A 12,285-nucleotide genomic window follows, 5' to 3' on the forward strand; every position below is an offset into this window, starting at 1 on the left:
ATCTTGGAGAATGCATCCAAGCTTTTGCTATAGCCATGGCAGAGCTCATGGGTGTCGATGAGGTCGAGAGGGCTGGAGTTCCATAGGGGGCGCCACCACCGGGAAAGGACGGTTGTCCGCGCCCCATATTTGATTGGGAGGAGGGAGATTATGACTCTCAACATATCATCAGGGAGGCTGTTGATGAAGTCTAGGCCTGCTGGAGTCGCTTGCGGTTATAGCTTGCCCCGCCTCCGCTTGTTGGCAGCCCGGTTCTCTACCTCCGGAGTCTCCTTGTTAGCGGCGCTTTCTAATAGAAATGGGAGTGCAGGGAAATATTTAGTTAAAACAGGGCAATAGAAAAGTGTATTGGTAACTAGAAGTTATTAGGTAGGAATATGGTAACTACACAATTCATTTGACATTGCTAGGTAAGTCAACATGCAGATAGTTGAAAAGAAAACTTACTTCGAAAAAAGTCTGATGACTAGGCCCTTTTATGTGCAGTGCAATTTTAGTACCAGCTTTCAGTACATAAAACTTTGCAATTTATTTCCAAAAGCTAGTGCCAAAATAGGAGTCACCATGTTCATCAAGTCTTACAGTAGCAACGATTGTAAATCCATGGTTTGTATGCAGTATGACATCCGTGGAGCCTTCATCTATGTAACGGGAAAAATTGTGCACTACATAATCTGTTGCATAGCAAGGGATGTTCTGCAGAAAATGGTAGGATTGTTAAAGAAGGTTCCATGCAAATATGGGCCCAAATTGAAAGAACTGTACATCAGTTGAAATCGATGGACAAAAATCTATAATTAAACAGATAGGGTAAACATGATTTCATGGAAATATGAGAGTAATCGAAAGAACAATACATCATTAATTTGCCTAATATAGAAAGAAGAGGGGGGAAATCCCCTTTGACGTATATGGTGCATGTGGCACCTTTTATCCAAATGTAGCAATATTTAGAATATGTTCAGGAAAGTAGGCCATGCCAACCGATTTAGGGTGAGATTGAACATACCGCGTGCATCCTCAAGTTATCTTGTACGGTGAGATGGAATCTCTGGCGGAGGTCGCAAAGTCCTGAAGTGTCGGCGCACTATACATTATATGAATGAAAGAAAACCCTCAAATCAGCTCGAATAAAAATGAATTCACAGTGATTTCCATCGGGTGATTAAAGGAGGCAGATGAACTGGGATAAGAGATGAGATAATATCTCGTTAAATTAGTTACCTTGTCGTCCATGAGAAAGAACCCTCAGTACGACAGATTCCCCAACCGAGTGGAGATGGGTCCACCGCGACCTGCGTTGAGAGAGTCGATGGAGATAGGCAGCGGCAAGAAGAATTGGCGAAATGCGATGGGCTTTGCCGGCAGCCTATCAGCGGCGGCAGGCGCCGAGCTAAGTGTTTACCGCCGCGATAGGCGGTGCCATGGCATAGACGCGGAGGAGCTTGTGCAGGTGTGAATGGGGAACGTATCGGAGGGGCCGAGGGGGTGGCGGGCGGGGTGAGGGTTTTAGTTACGTGGGGATGGTGAGGGTTTTCTTTTTTCTTTTTTGAATTGGGTGGTGAGGGTTTTCTGTCCCACAAAGAATTTGGGGGGTGATGGTTTGCTAGAGCGAACCATGTGTGATTGACGCAACATGCAAAATGAAAGTCATTGCACACAGGTCAAATTTTGGGAACCGTGTGTGATTGATGTACTACCTCCATCCTGGTTTATTGGTCCCCCGTTGTAATTTTTACCAAATTTGGCGAAATATTTAACATACTCAGACATAGATAATAAGCATACACGTACATAAGCATAGTTCAACCATAACTAGTACATAGTTCAGCAGCATTAAGCATACTCAAGCGTACATATATAGTTCGATCCATCCCACATCTCATCTCATAGGCCGGCACGATCCTGAAGCTTCTCCAGGTACTTAGCGTACGCGCCGTGCGCCACCCTGCGAGAATACTTCTGCTTGAAGGAGCCAACGACCCGTCCTCTTGCATGCGCCAGAACACTTAGATACGCATCATGAAGCTTCTGGTTACAAAATGGGCATCCATAGCCGCCATTCCAGGTCCTAATACGCCTGCTATGCATTCCCGCATAAATCTCCCTCGGGATTTGCCTGTTGTACCTCCTCTGGACATCTTCACCCTCGCTTTGCACATCGTCAGACAACACCTATACAAATAGTAAAACAAATTTGGCATCAAATCAATGATTACATGCCGTGCAGTAGGATTAGGAATTTATGGCTATTTATTTATACATATCCAGGGATTATGGTTTGATTTTTAAGCACAGTCGTCTATGTACAGACCAATCTTGAAGAAAATAATGGCACAAACATATGTAGGTCTTTGAAAATCAATTGTCAAGCCCTGGCTAGGAATTATTAGCACGAACACTAACCCTAGTCGGATTACTAGTAGAAATCATTTGCACAGATGAAACAATTAATCACTTATCACCTCTACCATTCAAACAATCAATACACTACACGGATCTAACGAAACTTACTCATATTTCATGGATTGGGAGAACATAACCATAGGATTTCTATTCCAATAAGGGGGAGGCAGGAGTAACCAAAGCAACCCTATGATCTATTTGACACATAAATGGGTAAGATGACTAACCAGCTGTCCGTCGTCATCGAAGTCATCGCTAGAGTGGTCGTCGGAGTCGTCACTGGAGTGGTCGTCGGAGTCGGTGTGGAACTCCGCCTCCGGCTGGGGAAGCTCGACGACGTCAGGGTTCAATGATAACTCGCCGGCGGTGACGACAACCTCTATCTCCATCTCCATGTTGTGCTTCGGTGCTTTAGCCGCCTCTACGTCGCCACTCCCTCCGATGGGGTGCTTCGGCGGCATCCTCATACACTGACGGCTTTGAGAACTGAGAGCGGCGTCGAGGATGCAAGCAGAGAGAGAGAGAGAGGATTGTGTGTGCGTAGCGAGGATGGGGGGTGCGGTGGCTCGGGCGCACCATTAATATGGAGTAGTGGGAGTTGCGGGAGAGAGGCGGGCGGTGGTCAAACCGATGGCTCGCCTCCCGGTGAGCCTGCACACTAGAATGCTGGCATGTCTACCAAAGTTTCACACAGCTACTCGCACGCCTCCCGATGACGCTGCACGGCGAGCACTTCTCCGTCAATTCACACACCTGCACGCATGCCTCCCCATCAACTCATGCCTGCTCGCATGACACACGAGTCGTGCGGCGGCACGTATAATGTTTTTCTATTTGGATGATTAATGCTGCCGCTTTATTGCTTAACAGAAGCATGCACGTATCCGTTGTTGGTCTAATGCTCACGGTTTGAATAAATAATCCGTTTGGGATATTGGTTCCCAATTGTTATTAATCTCCCGTCTGTAATTATAAGATTACATCAAAACTGGTCTCAAATTTGACAAAAAATGTACAATGCCACTTTGTATTGGCGTCCATATGACAACACGATAAGTTTCATGAACTTCAAATAAGTTTTAGATGTACTAGAATTTAAAAATCAAGATTCTCAATGTTTGAAATTGGTTGCACGGGGAGTAAACATGCACCCAGTGAGACACATGTGTTTTTCCAATCCATATAGGTGCATTGTCATGTATGCATGTAGCTCAAATTTGATTTTTGCACATTATACCCATAGAAAATCAATCAATCAATGTACTAAAACGTCTTAATGATCTCTGTGATTTTTTTGAAATTAAAACATCCCTCCTTTGGTAACATGTATGTTCACCGCTGGATAATTAATTTAACATGCATCGTAGTTGCGGTAGATTCGCGGTGTGTGTGTTGGTGTGTGCATCTGGGGTGGCAGGTGGCTCGCAGTACACTACGAGTTGTGAGCCACCGTGTGGGTTGGCCATTTTGTTAGGCAGGCCGGTGCCACATCAGAGTCGTGAAATCGTTATTTAAAACATTACACAACCCGGTCATACATAAATGTTTTGGCCACATGTAGTCGATGGTTGTCCTACACGAGTAGGGATGGCAATGGGTCGGGTTTGGGGCGGGAGGAGCTGGTCCAAATCCAACCCATGACCCATCTTCCTACCCTCTGCCCATCCACCAAATTATCCATGGGCAAAACTTGTGCCCATGTCCAAACCCACTGGATACCGACATACCCATGGAGCTCCATGGGCATAGAAAAGTCAGCATGAAGCCTTCCCAAAGAGAAAATTAACTCATCATCATTCACTCACAAATGACAACATAAGCTACATGCATAAGTAGGCAACAAGTAATACGACGAGTCCTTAAGTGTGACATACCAGAGGTTGATTCTGCAGCATATAGCTCATGGAACAAGTTGCATATTTCCTGCCATTTCCCATTCATTCGCTCTTTCTACTATCACTGGCATATGGCCCCACATGTCATACGGGTATCCATTGGATATCCATGGAGCGCAAACTATAACCATGCCCAACCCGGCTGTACGTGGGTATCCATATCCATGGACCCATGGGCGAAAATGTAGTCCATACCCTTGCCCAATAGGGTCGGGTATCCATGGGTATCCAGATCTGTGGATAAAATTGCCATCCCTATACACGAGACTTGATACTCGCGTGTGACGCTTTCTATGGGCCCGCGAGGTCTTCGTCCGTCACTTTGACAAACAGCTAGCAGTGAGGTTAGTTTGACTAGCAAGGTAGAATCTTTTTTGTTTGTGTTACGGTGGTATATAGTACGCGTCGAAGAGGTGGGAGGGGACTAGCATATATACTATACGTACGCGTCCGTGAACAAGTACACCTCACTCAGTGTCGGGACTTTTTGGTTTCCGAGGCATGTGCCACATCAAAATTGTGAAATTGGTTATTCAAACATCACACAACACCTTTTTGGTCCACATGCATATCCTAGCCAGGACAATCACGTGTGATGCTTCCATCTGTGGGCCCACGAGGCCATCGTCGATGCATGCATGCATCACTTTTACCTACATCGGGAGAGGTTAATTGATTTCACCATCGATGAGGATTCTTTTGGGTTGTACATATATTACGGCAGGAGCATATAGCATGTGGTGAAGAGGGGGGAAGGGGACCATCATATGTAGTACACTTGATATGAACCTCGCTCTGTGTGGGTGCATGCGTTACGGTTTTTGAGGCATGTCGCACATCAAAGTTGTGCATTTTGGTTATTCAACATATATATGTCTGGCCCACATGCAAAGCGGTGGTGGTTGTCCTCTCGCACCCACTTAAGTGGTTATCAGCGATATCGATGCTTTCCATTTGTGGGCCCGCTTGGTCCATCACTACTTTTTGCCTGACAACAAGAGAGGTTAATTTGACTTAGGAGGGGATTATTATTTTTTCTCTAGGATGACATGCATGATACAGCTTGAGCACACACACATGCATGTGTACGCATGAATTCCTCCCATCGAGTCGAAGTGGCTAGTACAACGACACATCATGAATCGATCTCGCTCTGTGTGGGGAGATAGTGTAAGATTTTTGACACACGCCCCACATCAATGTTGTGTGTTCAAACATGCATGCACGCATCACCTCCATATATATGCATGTAGTGGTTACCTTCGAATGGTACACTCGCTCACGTGGTTATCGGCGACAAGCCTATATATCCGTTGGCCCGCGTGGACATCCATGATCACCTGACCAACAACAAGATAGGTTACAATGGTGGATTCTTCATTTGGTTCGTGTTATTGTAGTATAGGTCATGGTGAGATTCAGACCTAGTAAAGTTTGAGCGCATATACTATGCACGCAAGCATGCATGAATCCCCGTCGTTGGCTTGAAGTGTGGTGTAACATACATATGCATCGTCAACCTAACCCTCACTCATTCTGGGGATTTCTAGTTCGAAATCAAGGTGCCACATCAAAATGTTCCATTGTTACTCAAAAACACACCTCTCCATACATATGTTTGGGCCACATGCATGTAGTGGTTGTCTTCGAGGACTAGCTACTTGCATGATTATTGGCGAGCTAGCCCATCTCCGGGGTCGCATGGACGGCCGTCACTTTGACCAACAACAATAGAGAGGTTGTCCGACCAAGGTGGATTATTCTTGGTCCGTTTTACGATCCATCTTGGTGAGATATATGCCTCTCTAGCCCGCCGACTGACAGTGTGTGTGTGGGAGGGGGGGGGTTGCTACTTCGCACTTTGCTAGGTGAACCTCGGTTGGGGGGGCATGCATTCATAGCTTAGGATTCCCTTCGTGGCGACACGAGGGGGGTGGGGGGCTACTAGCTACTTTTCACTTTGCTAGGTGAATCCCGGTTGGGGGGGGGGGCTACTTCGCACTTTGCTAGGTGAACCTCGGTTGGGGGGGGCATGCATTCATAGGTTAGGAATCCCTTCCTGCCGACACGAGGGAGGGGGGCTGCTAGCTACTTCGCACTTGGCTAGGTGAACCTCGATTTGGGGGGCATGCATTCATAGCTTAGGATTCCCTTCGTGCCGACACGAGTGAGGGGACTGCTAGCTACTTCGCACTTTGCTAGAGTGAACCTCGGTTGGGGGGCATGCATTCATAGCTTAGGGTTCCCTTCGTGCCGACAAGAGGGAGGGGGGCTGCTAGTTACTTCGCACTTTGCTAGGGGTAACCTTGGTTGGGGGGCATGCATTCATAGCTCAGGATTCCCTTCGTGCCAACACGGGGGAAGGGGGAGGGGGGCTGCAAGCTACTTCTCACTTTCCTAGGTGAATGAACCTCGGTTGGGGGGGATGCATTCATAGCTTAGGATTCCCTTCGTGCCGACACGAGGTAGGAGGGGGGCTTATAGCTACTTCGCATTTTGCTAGGTGAACCTCGGTTGGTGGGGAGGGGGCATGCATTCATAGCTTAGGATTCCCTTCATATCGACACGAGGGGGGTGGTGGCAAGCAATACAGTGCGCTTTGTGAGAGAGGTGCCACATCGAAGTTGCATTTGGTATTTGAAAATCAAACCACCCTTTTGATACATAACTTTGGTCCACATGAAAGTATGTTCGTGTTCTGACCCCTCTCCTGTGTCATTTTTTTGCCAAATTTATGAACATTAGATAAGTCAGATGATGCACGGTTCACTCAAACTAACCTTGTGCTGTGCCGGTGCACCTGTCACGCACACATCCGCACAATACATTGGGCTCCACGAGGCTCCCCCTCTCAAAAATATCTGCCCCGCCTCGATAGTTTTTCTGTTTCATAACACAAGGTTGTTATCTCTGTACCGTGTGCGATGTTTCTTGTTCCCAATCCCGCCTGCATTCCTAGAAAATATCTGCCCACCTCGAGGGTTTTTACATTTCATAACACACGGTTGTTATCACCGGACCGTGTGCGATGCACTATCATCAAAATTTTCAATAACCCGACATTTCAATCCCACGTTTGACTCCTGCATAGTAAAATTTTCAGTACCCACGTCATTTCCTCAAACACCCCGCACCCCCTCCACACACACACACACACACACCAAAACCTCCTCGGGCGTGCGCGCGCGCACACACACACACCCTCCCTCGCTCGAAACCCTAGCAAGGTCCTCGCTGCCACCGCTCGCGTGCTGACGGTGATGATGTTTCTACCGACGCAGGGCTTCACCTAAGAACCGCTACGATATAACCGAGGTGGAATATGGTGGAGGGGGGCACCGCACACGGCCGGAATAGATCAATAGATCAACTTGTCTATCCTAGGGTGCCCCCTGCCCCCGCATATAAAGGAGCCAGGGGGAAGGCGGCCGGCTAGGAGGAGCGCCCGCCAGGGGGAGTCTTACTCCCACCGGGAGTAGGACTCCTCCTTTTCCTTGTCGGAGTAGGAGAGGGAAGGAAGGGAGAGAGGAGGAGAAGGAAAAGCGGGGGCGCCGCCCCCCTCCTTGTCCAATTCGTACTAGAGGGGGAGGGGGCGCGTGGCTGCCCTGGCCGCCCCTCCTCTTCTCCCACTAAGGCCCATGGGGCCCAATTAACTCCCCGGGGGTTACCGGTACTCCGATTTTTATCCGAAACTACTCAGAACACTTCCGGTGTCCGAATATAGTCGTCCAATATATCGATCTTTACGTCTCGACCATTTCGAGACTCCTTGTCATGTCCGTGATCATATCCAAGACTCCGAACTACCTTCGGTACATCAAAACACAAAAACTCATAATACCAATCGTCACCGAACTTTAAGCGTGCGGACCCTACGGGTTCGAGAACTATGCAGACATGACCGAGACACGTCTCCGGTCAATACCCAATAGCGGAACCTGGATGCTCATACTAGCTCCTACATATTCTACGAAGATCTTTATCGGTCAAACCGCATAACAACATACGTTGTTCCCTTTGTCATCGGTATGTTATTTGCCCGAGATTCGATCGTCGGTATCTCAATACCTAGTTCAATCTCATTACAAACAAGTCTCTTTACTCGTTCCGTAATGCATCATCCTGCAACTAACTCATTAGTCACATTGCTTGCAAGGCTTATAGTGATGAGCATTACCGAGAGGGCCCAGAGATACCTCTCCGACAATCGGAGTGACAAATCCTAATCTCGAAATACGCCAACTCAACAAGTACCTTTGGAGAAACCCGTAGAGCACCTCTATAATCACCCAGTTATGTTGTGATGTTTGGTAGCACACAAAGTGTTCCTCCGGTAAACCGGAGTTGCATAATCTCATAGTCATAGGAACTTGTATAAGTCATGAAGAAGGAAATAGCAACATACTAAATGATCAAGTGCTAAGGTAATGGAATGGGTGAAGTCAATCATATCATTCTCCTAATGATGTGATCTCGTTAATCAAATGAAAACTCATGTCTAGGGCTAGGAAACATAACCATCTTTGACCAACAAGCTAGTCAAGTAGAGGCATACTAGTGACGCTTTGTTTGTCTATGTATTCACACATGTATTATGTTTCTGGTTAATACAATTCTAGCATGAATACTAAACATTTATCATGATATAAGGAAATAAATAATAACTTTATTATTGCCTCTAGGGCATATTTCCTTCAGTCTCTCGCTTGCACTAGAAGATTACACAGTAATGATTCTAACACCCATGGAGCCTTGGTGCTGTCAATGGGTCTACAACATTCAGATCCGTATGTATCTTGGAAATCTCTATGTCTCCCACCTTGACTTGATACCAGATGGAGTTGAAGCGTCTCTTGATGTGCTTGGTTCTCTTGTGAAATCTGGATTCCTTTGCCAAGGCAATTGCACCAGTATTTTCACAAAAGATTTTCATTGGACCCAATGCACTAGGTATGACACCTAGATCGGATATGAACTCCTTCATTTGCTGCTTCTGAAGCAGCAATGTACTCCACTTCACATGTAGATCCCGCCATGACGCTCTGTTTAGAACTGCTCCAACTGACAGCTCCACCGTTTAACATAAACATGTATCCGGTTTGCGATTTAGAATCGTCCGGATCAGTGTCAAAGCTTGCATCAACATAACCATTTATGATGAGCTCTTTGTAACCTCCATAAACGAGAAACATATCCTTAGTCCTTTTCAGGTACTTCAGGATGTCTTGATCGCTGTCTAGTGATCCACTCCTGGATTACATTGGTACCTCCCTGCTAAACTAATAGCAAGGCACACATCAGGTCTGGTACATAGCATTGCATACATGATAGAGCCTATGGCTGAAGCGTAGGGAACATCTTTCATTTTCTCTGTATCTTCTGTAGTGGTCGGGCACGTCTTACTCAACTTCACACCTTGTAATACAGGTAAGAACCCTTTCTTTGCCTGATCCATTTTGAACTTCTTCAAAACTTTGTCAAGGTATGTGCTTTGTGAAAGTCCAATTAAGCGTCCTAATCTATCTCTATAGATCTTGATGCCCAATATGTAAGCAGCTTCACCGAGGTCTTTCATTGAAAAACTCTTATTCAATTATCCTTTTACGCTATCCAAAAATTATATATCATTTCCAATTAACAATATGTCATCCACATATAATATTAGAAATGCTACAGAGCTCCCACTCACTTTCTTGTACATGCAGGCTTCCCGAAAAGTCTGCATAAAACCATATGCTTTGATCACACTATCAGAACATTTATTCCAACTCTGAGAGGCTTGCATGAGTCCATAAATGGATCGCTGGATCTTGCACAATTTGTTAGCACCTTTTGGATCGATAAAACCTTCAGGTTGCATCATATACAACTCTTCTTCCAGAAATACATTCAGGAATGCAGTCTTTACATCCATTTGCCAAATTTCATAATCATAAAATGCGGCAATAGCTAACATGACTTGGACGGACTTAAGCATTGCTACGGGTGAGAAGGTCTCATCGTAGTCAACTCCTTGAACTTGTCGAAAACCTTTCGCAACAAGTCGAGCTTTATAGACAGTAACATTACCATCAGCGTATGTCTTCTTCCTGAAGATCCATTTATTCTCGATGGCTTGCCGATCATCGGGCAAGTCAACCAAAGTCCACACTTTGTTCTCATACATGGATCCCATCTCAGATTTGATGGCCTCAAGCCATTTTGCGGAATCTTGGCTCATCATCGCTTCCTCATAGTTCATCGGTTCGTCATGGTCTAGCAACATGACCTCCAGAATAGGATTACCATAACACTCTGGTGTGGACCTTACTCTGGTTGACATACGAGATTCGGTAGTAACTTGACCTGAAGTTTCATGATCATCATCATTAGCTTCTTCACTAATTGGTATAGGTGTCACAGGAAGCAGTTTCTGTGACGAACTACTTTCCAATAAGGGAGCAGGTATAGTTACCTCATCAAGTTCTACTTTCCTCCCACTCACTTCTTTCGAAAGAAACTCCTTCTCTAGAAAGGATCCATTCTTAGCAACAAGAGTCTTGCCTTCGGATCTGCGATAGAAGGTGTACCCAACAGTTTCCTTTGGGTATCCTATGAAGACACATTTCTCCGATTTGGGTTCGAGCTTATCAGGTTGCAGTTTTTTCACATAAGCATCGCAGCCCCAAACTTTAAGAAATGACAACTTTGGTTTCTTGCCAAACCATAGTTCATAATGCATTGTCTCAACGGATTTGGATGGTGCCCCAAAATGATAGCGGTAAATCAGTAAGAGACATCATAGATCGCACCATATCTAGTAAAGTACGATTACGACATTCGGACACACCATTACGCTGTGGTGTTCCAGGCGGCGTGAGTTGCGAAACTATTCCGCATTGTTTCAAATGTAGATCTAACTCGTAACTAAAATATTCTCCTCCACGATCAGATCGTAGAAACTTTATTTTCTTGTTACGATGATTTTCTACTTCACTCTGAAATTCTTTGAACTTTTCAAATGTTTCAGACTTATGTTTCATTAAGTAGATATACCCATATCTGCTCAAATCATCTGTGAAGGTGAGAAAATAATGATACCCGCCGCGAGCCTCAATATTCCTCGGACCGCATACATCAGTATGTATGATTTCCAACAAGTCAGTTGCTCTCTCCATTGTTTCGTAGAATGGTGTTTTAGTCATCTTGCCCACGAGGCATGGTTCACAAGTACCAAGTGATTCCAAAAGTCCATCAGTATGGGGTTTCTTCATGCTCTTTACACCAATATGACCGAAACGGCAGTGCCACAAATAAGTTGCACTATCATTATCGACTCTGCATCTTTTGGCTTCTACATTATGAATATGTGTATTACTACTACGAGATTCAACAAAAATAGACCACTCTTCAAGGGTGCATGACCATAAAAGATATTACTCATATAAATAGAACAACCATTATTCTCAGATTTAAATGAATAACCGTCTCTTATCAAACAAGATCCAGATATAATGTTCATGCTCAACGTTGGCACCAAATAACAATTATTTAGTTCTAAAACTAATCCTGAAGGTAGATGTAGAGGTAGCGTGTCGACGGCGATCACATCGACTTTGGAACCATTTCTAACGCGCATCGTCACCTCATCCTTAGCCAGTCTTCGCTTAATCTATAGTCCCTGTTTCAAGTTGAAAATATTAGCAATAGAACCAGTATCAAATACACAGGTGCTACTGCGATCTCTGGTAAGGTACACATCAATAACATGTATATCACATATACCTTTGTTCACCTTGCCATCCTTCTTATCCGCCAAATACTTAGGGCAGTTCCACTTCTAGTGACCAGTCTGTTTGCAGTAGAAGCACTCAATCTCAAGCTTAGGTCCAGACTTGGGTTTCTTCTCCTGAGCAGCAACTTGTTTGTTGTTCTTCTTGAAGTTCCCTTTGTCTTCCCTTTACCCTTTTTCTTGAAACTGGTCGTCTTGTTGACCATCAACACT

This window comes from Triticum urartu, chromosome 5A, assembly GCF_056163025.1.
Source record: "Triticum urartu cultivar PI428250 chromosome 5A, HENAU_Tu73, whole genome shotgun sequence".
NCBI classification, from domain to species: Eukaryota; Viridiplantae; Streptophyta; class Magnoliopsida; order Poales; family Poaceae; genus Triticum; species Triticum urartu.